This window comes from Lineus longissimus, chromosome 3, assembly GCF_910592395.1.
Source record: "Lineus longissimus chromosome 3, tnLinLong1.2, whole genome shotgun sequence".
NCBI classification, from domain to species: Eukaryota; Metazoa; Nemertea; class Pilidiophora; order Heteronemertea; family Lineidae; genus Lineus; species Lineus longissimus.
Genome location: NC_088310.1, coordinates 9,135,579 through 9,151,097, shown reverse-complemented (window position 1 = coordinate 9,151,097; position 15,519 = coordinate 9,135,579). Strand labels below are relative to the sequence as shown.

General features: G+C 40.1%; 1 protein-coding gene across 3 annotated transcripts in view; it reads right to left on the bottom strand.

The window, feature by feature from the left end:
* The window catches only part of LOC135485678 (FMRFamide receptor-like), a 38,577-nt gene that overhangs the window by 15,804 nt on the left and 7,254 nt on the right, over positions 1–15,519 (bottom strand). The window contains exons 1-2 of one of the 3 annotated variants that reach the window (XM_064768029.1): positions 12,201–12,468; positions 11,609–11,747 (exon numbers count right to left, since the gene is read on the bottom strand). The exons of 1 other annotated variant lie outside the window; for it this stretch is intronic. The gene's annotated coding sequence lies outside the window, so the exon portion shown is untranslated. Of the gene's footprint in view, positions 1–8,594; positions 8,664–11,608; positions 11,748–12,200; positions 12,469–15,519 lie in introns of those variants that run through there. One more of the 3 variants, XM_064768035.1, reaches the window with a different exon arrangement.

Sequence of the window (15,519 nt, the reverse complement as noted above, 5' to 3'; positions counted from 1 at the left end):
TAATTTTATAAAGCCCACTATATTCGAAATTAGAACTAGGTGCTATTCTATCTAACCAATTGCATGTTAAACATTCTTCTCTCATCTGTACTTAGCTACATAAATTCATTCGTAAGTGTTATGTCCGCATCGTTTGGGGCTCTGGATGGCGAACTACTGGTCGGATTCTTTGAAGTTTGGTTTTTCTTGATCCTTGCTTCAAGGCCCAACATGATATTTTCAATTTAACCATGGTAACGAAATAATTTTTGTATGCATTTGTGTACATTGACGTTGTGCATTGAATTCGGACATTTTCCGCTCAGTACGGTCTATTTCTTGACCATAATCTGGGTGTATTGTTTAGGTTATTATTTGTTTTGTATATCTACTCATGTGCCAAGATCCAGAAACAAAACATGGCCTATCGAGGGAACCCTCAAAATGACCATTGGACTCCGCTGATGAAGAATTTTTTTCACTTCTGCACCAAGAATGCTGGAGTCCTAGAATCCTGTTGGGCTTTGAGGCAAGGATTGAAAAAAAACAAACTTCAAAGAAATCCGACCAGTACTTCGCCCTCCACAGCGCCAATCGATGCGGGCATAACATTTACGAATGGACTATAGTTAAAAGTGTCAGTTTCAAATAAAGGTGCAGCAGCCTGATTATCATCATTATCATGTTATGCTTTTATTGCCCCAAGTTTTATTAGCTGTACAATACCACAACTCTTGCACTGTTTTGACTCTTCTTTATTGCTTTACGTATCGCCCACAACCGTACGCTAAATACAGGTCGTCCTCGTGAATACCGGTATCGGGTGCCATTTTGAAGAGGCCTCTTCGGGCGCCATATATTGCATGTGTTATAATTGGCTATTTATACTCCATGAACAGTGTATTTAAATCTTATTGTGTGCACAGGTCGTCACAGTCATTGGCTAAAGATCTGTATGCCACACCAGCGTGTATTTCTAATGTTTTGTTCGTCAATGTTCCAGGGCGGTATGGGAAGCAGCGCTTTGCAGATTGTGCATGACCAGTTACAATAAAGGCGGGACCAGGGCCGACCTAAATAGTCCTACTGTTACCCTTTTGTGGACCTCCGAAATGTATGGTCCTACTTTTAGGCCGAAGTTACATAGACCTCATTCGTTCATTTACCACGAGTCACTTTCCGGGTTTTTCTTTCATTCCTTTTCTTTCATTCCTCGGTGAATGCACGCCACAATGCCGTGCATTCACAGGGGAAAGAAAGCAAAATGGGAAAATGAGTCCTGGGAAATGAACGAATGAGGTCTATGTAACTTCGGCCTTATAGTACACAAAGGATAGGCTGCCGGTATTCACGAGGACATGCCGTATAAACTCTGCATGCAACTACAAAATGGCGGAACTGCTTCTTGAATGACAAATAACCAGATGAGCACAGTCATGACGCATAGTCGTAAACCCAATTGGGAAGACAGATAACAAATAACTATATTTATATTTTAACAGCAAGGTACAAGAAACTCTTAAAAAATAAGTTATGGACCATTTGGAAAACCATTGATTGGTTTTTCAATCATCTCAAATATTCCGGTGTCCGGTGTCCGGTCACGTGTTTTTCACAAGATGGGTAACCTCGAGCCTAGTGAAAAACCAGGAATACCAGAGCGCCCAGTGTTGACAGTGCATCCACTGTATGCACTGAAAATGTATGGCTCGCCTGTTAATGAGGCCTCCGCGGCTGATAGGGTCGAGGTTACCTGGACTACAATACTCATTGTACTGGCTTACCAAATGCGCCTCCTGAAGAGTTCGGTCAATAGCCTACTACTTGAAATCACCATGGCTATCGTGATAAAAACACGATCCATCATTCATTGATTTTACGCATTCATTATTCACCTAAAACAATAACGTCCACCAAGCAAACAAAGAATAAGCCGGATCATGGTGACACCGAATCTACCTCTTGACTAGTGTTGCTTTTTTCCAGTCGTAGCCATGGCAATTTCAAGTGTTGTTTTTTCCAATCCGGTAAATTTCTTTGTACTGATGAAACCGAATACGTTGGGCTTTAGACAGTGACAGGTGCATAAACTTCAAGGATAAGGATGAAGACATCGCCATTCTATTTGTTTGCTTTGGGTAATTATTACAGCAAGTAGACACAATGTACGCCAGCGTTTTAAATTTAAAAAAATATTGTGCCTTACATTCGATATTAAAATGTTCATATTTACCACGAGGAAGATACCAATCTTAAAAAGAGAAAAATATCCCTTAAACTTCCCATTTTTATCATACTTTGCGCAAACTATACCCAAAATGCATTGCGGGAGGTAATTCGGCCCAATCGACCAACAAAGCTGAGCGAGTGATGCGGCTAATGGCGTCTCGTACAGTTAAGCCGTTATTTTCGGCATCGTTTCGAGATGACAGCGAAAATGACGTCAAATGAATGTAGCATCTCAGATATGAAAAATCCACGAAGGATGACATTCTAATGTTAACCATTTGTTACTTTTAACAGGGATATGATTTAATGTACATGTACATGTAGGGCATTAACGCACAAGATCAACCAGAGGCAGTATCATTAGACAAATCCTGTAACACCATATCCATCATCTTTTTTTATAGGAGAAATGAATAATTACTAATTCAATCACCTATTCTCACTGATGTGCTTCACTGAGCATATTTGCTTATGACCAGTAACAACACTACATCAACATGAGAAGATGAATTAGAGCCCAAGCATAAAAGGGCATCTTGTTAACTTGCGCGGTAAGCTGAACCGGATATTAATATTTTGCGGACTTTGATGAATGAATTACGAAAGTGTCGATGGCTCTGGTCATTCCCAGCTATAAAATTTCCCAGCAGACCATGCAAACTTCAACTCCTTTTTAACTCAACCTACATTTAAGAATAAAAATATAGCTTACTTTTCATCCCGATAGTCGGTTGAAAGGTGAAACTTCGAAGAAATAAACTGCGATATTTGTTTTTGCTACTCACGAAAATCAATTTCTAAAGAAATCATCAAGATTGCTGGAAATCTCTTCGAGATTTTTATATTGTTGGACATACTAGTATGATAAGTAATAATGTTTACGAAATTTCAAAAGGCCTTTTCCGACAAAAACTAATTTTGAGAGTTTCGCTCTGAGGCTAATCGAAATTACTTCACGAAAATGACACGCAAGCGAAAATATAGCGGTTTTACAGTGCACTGTAACAAAAAGGTCAAAGAAGTATTTCCATTTGTTGTATATTTTACAGTCATCAAATCTATGATGTCATGTTTGGTGATACACTCCTACGCAGTGGTTTTTAAAAATGCTATACCGTAGAAGTTAATCTTAATCGGACGTGGTGAAGGACTTTCTGCCACTGCTTCATCAGGAGTGTAGTTTGGAGAGAGCGAAAACAGTGGCAGCAGCACGGATTATATAATGTATATTGCGCCATGCATTTAGCTGTATATTCTATCTACAAATTCAAAAATATTTTTTTCGTAATCAATCAAAAAAATCCAAAGTGGTGCGATGTTTTCAAGAAAGACTGATTGTGCCAATACTAACAGACGATACGCTTATTTCGGTAACTATTTTTTAACCTGCTTTCCAGTAAATTGGGACGACATTGTAGTTATGAATATGATCCGGGTTATTGTTGAAAATACAGGGAAGGCGACGGGGTAATTACAACAAACGCGAGGCAGTGACAGTCAACGTGACATAATATATTTTGAGTCTCGTGCCTCGTCGAAGGCCCAATTACTATATCATTTACCACGACTAAAAGAAGAATTTTTGCATCTTCTCGGTATGATTGTGTAAAATTGTGAGAAGAATATAGTAGGTGTGCTGATCAGAGAGATAGTTCCTGTGTTGCCCGTGTTTCTTTGTCAACCAAAGGATGCACGGGAAGATTGTGTTGAAAGTAAGCATCCGTCTTTTGTTTCATCGTTCCAGTCTGATCAGACTTAAAGGAGATGCAAGCCGGAGGCACGGAGAAAGAACCGAGAGATTGAACCAAACGTAAGAAATTCATTCTACAAATATCATGTCTTGTGCGTTGGTTGCCGCAATCAATCTTCTTCTCTTAGTTGTGTTGGGTTCACAAAAACACGAGAACTTGAAAACATATGCAACATTTTCCGTGCGTATGTTCCGTGCAATGTCAGCGAGTGAAAATAATTTTAAGATGACATGCAGCAGTGCTGGTACATGGAGAGATTGCATATCACGCGTCCGGGATCATGCGACAGCGCTCTTTACGGGTCGTATTTTGCCATTATGCGATTATTAATGGCTGATTCCACTATATACAGCGGAAAACCGCCGTGGTTTGCCGTAGCGGCGAAACTTTTAAGGGAAAAACAGCAAACTCGAGCGTCGAACCGCGATTATAACAAAACTGCTCTAGAATCACCAACATAGATTTGTGGGGGAGAGGAACGGAGGAGCAGATAGAACTGCAGCTCCTGCGGAGGAGGTGGAACTGGTTCGGCAACAACCTGAGAAAGCCCAGGAACAACATCATAAGGCATGAACTTGGGCGGAATCCGCATTACAGACAGCGTCCGGGCAGGCAAAGGACCACATTACCGCGAGCGTCAGAACCTGAGGCTGTAGGACAGAAGGGATGACCTCGCCAGGAGCCAAGTTGAGAGAACTGCCCAGGACAGGAGAAGGGGAAAAATCTTGTTAGTGACCTATATGAAAATTGGAAAAGCATCAAACAAGTGCCATAGTTTACTAATGACTTGGTGAAGAACAAACATACATGTACTGCAGTAAAAAGCCGCCTATTCCTTTAAAACGCTGATTTTACTATGAGATATTCAATGCTAATGCCGGCAGAGTATGAATTTTGAGTTGCAGCAATAATGGTTAGTGATTGATCATTTCGGTCAAGTTTAATACTGCACCAGGACATAACTCAGATATGTCCACTTCCGCAATAATTGCATGACAAATATAACTTCGAAAACATACGATGTGCCAAATGGCGCCGGGTTGCGCTTCAAAACTACCGTAGATACGATCAAATTATTTGTAATGTTGGTGTTCTAGAGATAGTGCTGTGGTATATGTCTTCATTCGTTTCATTACTAAGTTACACTCGAGACCAATACCATAACAAGACAGCTTATTAGAGCATAAATCACGGAATTTGCGGACAACAGTTTCGTAAATACGACAAGCATTTATGAAGCAATATATCAGTTTCTGTGTTTCACTGAATAAAGCTCGGTCTCGAGAACTGTCTGGGGGTGGAGTGTGTGACCCTTTCATTTAGAGGAAGAAGGGATACCAAAAATTTTTTGTATTTGCCCATCTGATGTGTGGATATCGTCTAATGATCACGTTTGACCGTTCGATCATCATGATCAGTTTGGTAGAAAGACTAATTGAAGTGATTGATTTACACGATCGTTGATTCATGGTCATAACTGTTCATTAACAATTCAGCAAATCAAACCAGTCAAGGAATGTTAAATGATAAAGATGGGGCGCTTTGAACCAACCGGTCAAACTCCGAAGGCAAGATTGAGCTTTCACTGACAAATCTCCTGGGTACTTGGAAATGTGAGATGGCGTCTCATCGGGTTTATTTCTTAACTTTCGTCAAGAGTAAGTTCTAAAGAAATTGTTTCAACTGATAGTGATGCAGTGTATGTACTTCGATCAGCCTGTGCAAATGTGTTTGTCTTTGACTTCTAATAAGTTTAGCAAATGAGTGGTAAGGACACCACTAACAAGGAGCTTCACAAAACACTCCTTCCTTCGGCTCTGATAAAGAAGACCAGGTAATACTTGATTCCGCGAGGTGTCGGTTAGGGTGTTACCGTGCTTTGTAATCCATTACTTTAGGGAACAGAGTAATGGGGAAAATGGGCAGATTCCTTTTGCACTTCTGCACCTATATCACAATGCACCCCAATAGAGATCAGTGAACACAACCAGTAATTGAGTAACTTGAATCAATAAGCCTGTTGTGGCTAATGATGACAAGGTCGCGTTCCATCCGCAAAGTAACCCAGTTCCCCAACCACAATAAAGGTATTACTATCTTGACCGGAGATGGCTTTTACGTTCCATTGATGAACCGCAGACCTTATTGGTACCAATTTCGTTTGGTTAACTCAATGCACCTTCTTTGGAGATGCAGAGCTTATCACCATGACAAGGTCGTATTTCCAGCGTTTCAAAGAGAGCTGACCTTTATTCCTGTAGCCTCTCTCGGGGAATGTCTGTTATGTTATCTAGTTTCAAACACAAGGAACAGCATTATCATCTCACTACACAAGAAACCAACATGCTGAAGCTACGCTTTGAACAAGATGCGCCAGTGGTTAACTGGATAAAGAGAGTACTCACCCTGACCCAATCTATCATTCTTATACTAGAAAGTTGTAGGTTAAACATACCTACAACTTTTGACAACTGGAATTCCAAGTTCTTGGTAAAAACTACTTTTGACGTTCGACAAATAACAACATGTGTGTGGTATACACAGACTGGGTTGTATCGTGGACTGATGTGTACAATGTAGTCCGAGTACATGTATAATATGTCGAAGTTGGTCAATGAGGTGAAAAACCCCGGAAGCGAGCCGAGAGAGGAGTAGAATCATAGGAAATTTTTGCAAATCTCTCGAAACGTCCACGCCAAATGGCTATCCCATTTTTCGACTTCATTATCAGGAGGTCGAACAACTAGATAGGAGTTCACGTAGGGGTTTCGGGAGATTTGCGAGAACTCCCTATTATTTGATACTACCCCACAGGGCTTCTCTGTTATTGTAAATAATTTTATATGAACTCCTTGTAAACAATGCCATTAGTGGTAACTGGTATCCCTTAGAACGTATTACTTCGGTTACTTTGTGGCTGTGTCGCCTGCGGTATCACTGGTTGCCTTGTTCTCGGTAATAAAGGCACCATACTTCACCTCCGCACAATCATTTGTCATCATCTCAACTACCACATGCACTTACAGGGGTTATTTCGCTAAGCCGCTACCACAGTAACCTGATTTCCTCAGGCGTTAATGCTCCCTTGAAGGACCAGAGAAGCGAATAGGATGCTACATCGTACAGGTGCAGGCAAGGGGATTGGGTGCAGATGAACCCCTTTTTCGGAAAAAATATTTGACCTATATGTGTTTAACTCTATATAGGTCATGATCATGGAATAAGCATGGCCCAATCCGCCTGTCAGCTTCACAGAGCGACTAACCTAGAATAATTTGACAAATCTACCAGTCGGAAGAGAGTAACAAAAGGTTTCCTCAGGTTAGAAAAAAACACTTGGTCAGCTGCAACTGGAAAAATTGTCTGGCTTCAATAAACATCTTTACAGTAAACCAACTGAAGACCTCCAGAGTTTCTCCGATCGACGCGGCATCCGCGATTTATCGCAAATATGTGAATCTTACTTTGAGTAGCCAGGAAACAGAGACGTCGTTTAATCGATCATAATTTTGTGGGAAAACCCCATGAAATAGTTGCTTCTCACTGACATACTCCGGATGTGGGTGAACTCTTTTTATTTCATCGAATTAAGAGTGACAAGCCCTTCAGAATTTTCTCGTATTAAAACCTGAAGGAGCGGTAATGAAAGTGATTGGTAAAATGACGTAGTCGTTAAATTTATGGCCGATTAGAATGGATTAAAAACGAAGTGAAATCAATCATTCACAACAATGAACCTCCTGAAGCAGACAAGTGATTATACATTTGGAAGAAAAGACTATAGAAAGGTCTATTAAAAGGACTGTTTATACCACTCTCAGAATTGACTTGTAAAAATGACTATTTGATAGTATTGTTTTTCTTCTCTCTGCCCGTGGTAGTTTCTGTATTGCACCGAGTGTGAAATCAGTTTTTTAAACTACAATTTCGTTAGCCTCATAGCATAATTTCCTAAGTCATATTTTGGCCAAAATGTGAAAATTTTATGTCTATGTCACTTTTCTGTGTTATTCAAGCATTGTTTACTTATTTAATGGTTTTAAAAATGTTGAGACATCTGTTATAAGTTTTTGTTAAAGCGTTGTCTGAAGAAATGGTTCTTTAATTTTTCTCAAAACCTTCAAAATTAATATGAGTTAGGCAATTATGCTATGAGGCTAACGATTTATCAAAAGTTATTGTTATTTTTTACAACTTCTTTAGCCAGAACAACTAATTAATGGTTAGTTTTAAATACCATTCTTTACTAATTTCACAATTGGTACAACGGGAACTACCAAATTAGTTGTTTTACTAAATGTAATAGATTTCAAGAGTGTATAAATTGAGGATTTCTCGTCAAACTAAATCAGATGTTGATGTTTGTGGAGGAGGCAAGTATGTTGAGAATGCGTTGAAACTAATGCAATGTAAACCCTGTACCTCTCGCATAGCGCAAAAATAGATCGACATTCCTTGCCTGACTGGTGAGAGCTGCAGAACTGATGCCGGGCTATTTCATCAAAAGTACCATAAACAATAGAGAGAATTTCACCAAAACAAATCTCGTCCTAATCCTAACTCGTGACTAATTGAAATTCTGCTCACGAAGATTCCGGACATTCTCAGAACATGAAGAAAGACAATGGCACTTACGGCAGACACCATTAGAAACTATCCAAATTGATCCGTGAACGAACGTCCTCCCGGAAATTCCTAATGCCTCTCGGATGCCTGCAGGAATATCTCAACAGTTCGAGAAGAGAATGGCCAATGTTTCCCGTCGCTTCGACTATTTACCCAGACCATTCACTTTAACCAAAGATCATTACTGAATCGCCGCTCTCGATAATTGAATAAACTTGCTGATTAGAGTGGTGCCTAACGCTGGCAAGTTTGATCATGGAAATGGAAATATTGGTTTGAGGCTACATCTCTGTGGACTGACAACAAGATAATTAATCATGATGATTCGCACATGACAAATGTTTTCAACCTTTAGCTATTACATCTGCTGATCACTTGCAATCACTATTGGTTCGGGGCCCCCGCTGAATCAAGTAAGCTGCTGTGGTATGGTGACTCGGACTCTCGAGGTGGGTCAAAAGATCCCTGGTCCGATAACACTGTTGGCGTGAGACTGTAGGCAGGTCTGTTTGTCTAAATCATCTCTCTCCATGCACTAGGTGTGTAAATGGGTACCGGTCAGAAATGCTCAGCTTGTAGCGCTGGTTGAGCTGCTCATCTGACGTCCTTACTGAAAGGTTTCAAGACAGACCATTGTTAACAGGTAAAGTCGGATAATAAACCTGATAGCAGTTGTCATCAGACTATAAACCCGAATTTTAATTTTTCAGCAATCAATCAGGCCTGTCGCCACTTTTCTCAAGCAGAAATAATGCGGGGCTTCCGGTCGGGTGACAGGTATTGACCGATCAAAAACAGCATGGCGTCCTTCAATGCTAATGCTATCACTTCGCGATTTTTTTTACTATCTGTAATCAGGTACGGTGGCCCGCGCAGATAGTGCCAATGCAAACTGGAAAACTACATGAAGATTTATTTCAGGCATGTGACATTTAGCAACATGAAAAAACAAATACAACCACGCTCAACACAAACTATGACAAAAATCCCTCGAATAGCAACAAGTTCGCTCGCAAAGAACGTGTCCGTTATTGTTACATCTCTATCGATATTCTATGAAACAAAGGGTGAAAAGGTTTATTCGGTCTGAGCTGTAGTTTTCTTTATCTGGTATGAAGACTTAGACAGAATTACTACTTGTGACAAATCAGGCTTCACTCTAGCCTAAGCAAAGAAATAAAACAATGGCTCAGACCAATACGCCTGCATGCTCTCTAAACCACCCAGGCCAGGCCGCGAGCGGGCTTTGAATCAACGCCTGGGTCGGCAGAAATCCGAACAAAATGTTCAGATTTTGTATATTGTGCACGGGTTACGGCGTAGTTGCCTTGGATACTTAGCAATGCGCATGCGTAACCGGATACATAATCTGGAATTCTTGTTCCGACTTCTTCCGACCATGGTGAATTCAGCGTCTCAGTGGAGTATTAAGATTAAATAGTTGGTCATTGGCTAGCTGCTAAAGACATGAGTTCACTTTGATCATCTTATTATATAGAAAACAAGATACAAATACATGTATCTTCACCACAGACAACCAATATGGTTTCGTGACAATGGTCTCTGGTGTGTCCAAATGAAATAAAAGGTCACGCATACTCAGTTTCCACAATATGCAAACAATGAACCATCAAGAACCTATTCAGTCCATGGGGTGATATGAATAAAGGCTAGCAAATGCTTTTACTTCAATTTTGTACAGAAAGGCCAAGTGTAAATGTACATGGAGTTTTAGATAAAAGCATTTACTACTCTTTATTCATATCACCCAATGTCTGACAAACGAAAAAAATGGCGTACCGGTGTAACAGCTGTGGTCGTTCCCCATATCATGTTTCATTCTTTTGATACGAAAGCCAGCTAGAGAGACCATGACATTTCTTCAGGGGAAAACACTGAAAAACGTGCAAATCGATCTTTCAGCTTTTTCAAAACAACGAGGGGAGCCCAGAAACAAAGACACTTAAAGACGTTACACCGGTTAGCTGCCGTGAAAGTAAATATCCATAAATAGATATTCGGGAGTTCTTCATGCAAGCTGACGTATTGAGTAATAGTTTGGGGTTCCAAACCTCTGAATGAAGTGCTGTGGTTCCTTATAATGTAACTTGCTGGCTAATGGAATTAGTCATAGTTTTAAGTTATTTGATTATGTTACCGATTATGCATCATCCTGAGCTCAGGTTTCTGATACTCCTACCTCGTATACATAATATCGACATGCAGAGTATATTTTAAAACCACTGGTTAAGTCAGGATGATTATAAAAGGTATCCATTTGCAGGGTAAATTATCGCGACATTTCCGTTTAGTTCACATAGCTGTAATTAAAAGGCCTTCCGGTAGACCATTAAATAAAAATTTGACATTTGAAATTGAATTTGATACATGTGTTTTTCAGTTATATAAATACGTACACTATATATAAGTCTCGACAAAGCTATTGTGTTCACTGATGAAGACTCTAAATATATCAATTCTCCTCCAGTGGATAATATACTGCGTATTTCTAATTTTATGTGGCCCACACTTTGACAGTTCTACAAGCGGCAATGGCCGTTAAAGGCCTACACCGTTTGTTTGAAATTTGAAATTTGTAATTGAATTTGAACATTACAAATTGTCTATATACTTACGTGAATATGATCGACAATGCCGTTCTGCAGACATGTTATTTACAAATACTTTAAAAACAACTTGATCAAATTCGTATGCATAATAACTGCGCTATGGCATTGTGTAAAACTGCATTTCCATTTTCCTGGACCACCATAAATTACGATCGGCGTACCCCTAATATGATCATGTTGCGAAATATTTAGATTGTGACACGTCTAAACATGGTTCGACATATCAAAATATGTTTATTATAGTACAATTAGAATAATGTACTGTAACAAAGAGCTAAGTCAAAACAGGAAGAAAAAAATTGTCGCTATTTGTGTACATGCAGAGGTGTAAATTTCGCACGGACTTAGATATCACGAAGAACGAGTTAGAAAGCATTTCCGCTAATACCTTACCTTTCTTTAGTAAATCCATGACACCGACTGCATTATACATTTTTTATGATAGGTTAATCCAGGACTCGAAGAAATTCGTTTACGCGGAGGACAGGATAATCAGAGTAATCAGAGGAAAACAACGGAATTTCCCCTTGTACTATAATCCAGAAAAGGCGAATATCAGCTAGATTATAGTTAGTCGTCTAGATTCGTCTAGATTACTAGTCGATTTCGACACTGTATTATAATTGTACTCTCGTTGTCCCACTCTCTTCAGTGACCAAGTACAATATAATTATATTTCCGGTATTGTTAACAACATGGGACCAGAATCCATCAGAGAATAGTATTGTTGAATGGAAATCGACAATAAGACACCATGACACTATGAATCTATTCCATCATGAACAAATTAAACCAAAAAATTCCTTAGTTTTAAAGTGCTGTCCGTTAAACAGATCCAATTCTCACCAAGAATATCTAAGCATACGGCAGCCATGACAAGTTTTCAACAACATTTGATCAAAACGGCATCAAAGTAACAATCTGTTTATTCCTATCCGTGACCTTTTGATTCAAATGAAAAAACAGAACAATAAAATCAGCTTACGTCCTTCCGCAACTGTTCCCGACATTAATTTCAGCTAGACAAAGTATACCCGTCGCCTGGTCACCACTCCCGACACCGACACATTGACATTTTCGAGTGTTTACGCTCAAGAACAACTTATTCGCCCAATACAAAGATTTCAAATTTCGAACACTAAACCATGAAATGTTCTTTTGTGAGAGTATACTCCGTAGAGAAAGTACGAAAGGAAATCCGTGATGTGTTTGCGCTGTTGCTGCACTGACATGTCCTGAATAACCAACACTCAAAAGGCCGGTTAACCATCAGCTCCAGCGGAGAATCACTGGAGACAGTATCATTGAGAGCTAACGTGAGGGGCGCCAGCGATCGGCACCAACTAACCGTCTAGCAAGAAAAAGACAAGGATTCCTTCTTTTTGTCAGATGGTGATTAAATGATGTGATACAATTTTCGTTATTTTAATAACGTAACGTTGAAGGTTGCGAGATGCCTCGAACGGGTTGAACTTAAACCGAACCTGAATTGAACTATTCGCTGTAACATACAGCATGCTTGGATTGAGTTTTACATACCTTTCCGCCAGAACTAATCCAAGAGCAACAATTCCTGTCATCAGCTCATCAGGTCTTAACTCAAAGTGTGGTTCACATTATAGTTGAAAAGGTCGGTCCATGATATAATATTTTTGCGCGGGTAACAATATAAATTGAACTGTAATTTATTGGAAAAAAGCGCTAAGGTAAAACTGATTGTGAAACGGCATTTTGAAGTTAGGTGATCCTTATTGTATCCGAACTACCGAGTTTGCAAGATGGTCGATGTACCTACAAAACCCTTTCTTATCAATAACGTATTTTGCAAGAGTGGGCGCAGTTCCCCCGCCTGTACTCAGTTGGTTATATAACGGTTGTTGATGCACATTCCTGCGCTAAAACAGTCCAAATGATCGGAGGAAAGTATCTTTCTGCTGATTGACATGTAAATACTACAAATGCATATTAGTACGCCTACTGTGTCTGGAAAGAAAAATTATCTTTCCTGCATTGTACGGTGCGTTACATGATGAGGAATTAATTGATTTCTTTATCATCTCGAACCTGCAACGGAGAATGTAATTGACATGGGCCTGGCGCGATATCGTTAGTTGCGTAAAATCGCCTCGACTGCGCGTGTATCAAAAATCTTTGATCAGCGCCAGGGGAAGCGCGGCGACAATAATCGAACACGATGCTACATGTACATGTACGTACATGTACATTTGTAATGCCTAATTTTCATGTTTTAAGAATTTCTTCGTTTTGTATTTTAAAAAAAATTGAAATTGCTGCTGTAGTGTAAAAGGTGACTGGGCAACTGACAGCTTGGTCATAATGCCCCCACATGTATATAACCCCGTTTTCATTTAAAGCTTAAATCCTTGTGCCGGTCCGAATTAAATGAGGAAGGATCCGGAGGATATCCACAAAGGAGCCCTGATGGTGCGTGCCTCGATTTTTGTAAGACGAAATGTTTAAGGAATTGAACCCGAGGCGGAGGACCTTGGTTGAGTTACCAAGACACTCGAGGGTGGAGCTAAAATACAGTCCAAACCCGAGCCGACAGGCGAGGGTTTGGACGAAATTTTAGCTCCACCCGAGAGTGTCTTGGTAACTCAACCAAGGTCCGAAGCCGAGGGTTCAATTTCTATTCTAAAATACCTCAAACTTAAAAAGATAGGCCACGAAATAACTTGAATATGTGCGAATTTGGCAAATTCCATCCATCGCCTGCCCGGAGCGCCGGTAGCGCCGTTGTTTACATTATGTTACGGCAGCCCGTATAGGAAGTCCGGATCGGCTCGCTCAAGTGACGCTAAAATCCGCGCAAATGGGCTATTTGGAGCGTTTTTCTCAGCAAATATGTGTAGTGCTCATTAAAAAACTTAGGGTGGTTGATGCTTCCTTGGCTGATTTGTGTTTGAAGCAGTGTTTTGAGAGCCTCAAACTTCTGAAGTGAGCTGTGTGCATGGTTCCACATTTTAGTGCAACCCGAGGGAACTTTGGTAGAGCATCTTGGTTGCGTGTCCAAAACACTCCACTCTCAGAACGAGGCTTATGCATTTTCCATTTAAAAGTTGACTTTACGGTACCAAGGTATTTTAGAATTCTTGATAGAAGATGCTCTCATACCGCCTGAGGATTGAACTTGTATCCATTACATGTTCTTGTAAATTTTGAAATGTCAACCGCCTTTAGGTTCCTTGTCTGAATGTCTTAATAGTACAGTGTTAAATTTCAAACATGACAATATCGCCGGAGTCTATCATTAAACTACACATTGAGTAAAATGGAGCTGTCTTTGCACGTGGTTATCGTTCTATTATGCATGTGGCACATCGCCTCAACCCCTTACACCACGCCCAAGTCACTGACCACACAGTCCTCGCCCCTTGCAAGACAAAAAAATCAAAGAATTGCAAAAAGGGATAGCCTAGTCAAAACCCTGGCAAAAATACACCCACGTAACTGTATAGGCGACTAAAATGGCCAATTGCCTTCAAACGCCTGTGATCAGAGCACTATAATACACCGCACGCCTATGACGCCAGTGATGGAAAGGACGTGTCGTAGTCGAATGGTAAAAACGACAACTTGCCGTTGCTTTGTCACGTCGGCCACATTTTGTCGCCATGGCCAGCCACAACTTAATACATAACCGCGAGATTTTACGACCTTCCGTTACCGAAAATTAGTCCTACTTTTATCAACGTTGCGATATAGTGACGATCGATCCCCACATTGCCAATCGGATGCTCTGAGTTCTCAAATGAGAAAGCCGTGTAGTGTGAAGATTAAGAATTTCGACTACTAAAATGGAATCCGACGTACTTTTCGTATGATGAACAAGATATTTTAACGGCACGTGATCGGAATTCTTCAGCTTAAGATGGGCCGAGTTTGACTGATATGATGATGCAGATAACATCGCCTATTAAATGTACGGTTGGGTTTGGAAAAGATAGAAAATACAAGTGTACGTCATGAAGTCCTAATCAAATCAATTCAATACTGTGGTAATTTTGCCTATTTTTCGGAAATTAAGCCTGATCCGGTGTAACATCTGTGGTTGTTTCCCATGTGTCAAGGTTTCCAAACAATAGGCAGCTAGAGAGACCACGACTTTTCAATAGGGGGGATACACAGAAAAACTTGTCAATCTATTTTTGAGCGTTCCCAAACAATGAGGGGAAACACTCAAAAACAGAAACACTCAAAAACATTACACCGGTATTGTTGAACGGCCTGATAGTGTATTTTAACCGGAATCGGCACCTTAAATCCCAAATGATTGATTGATT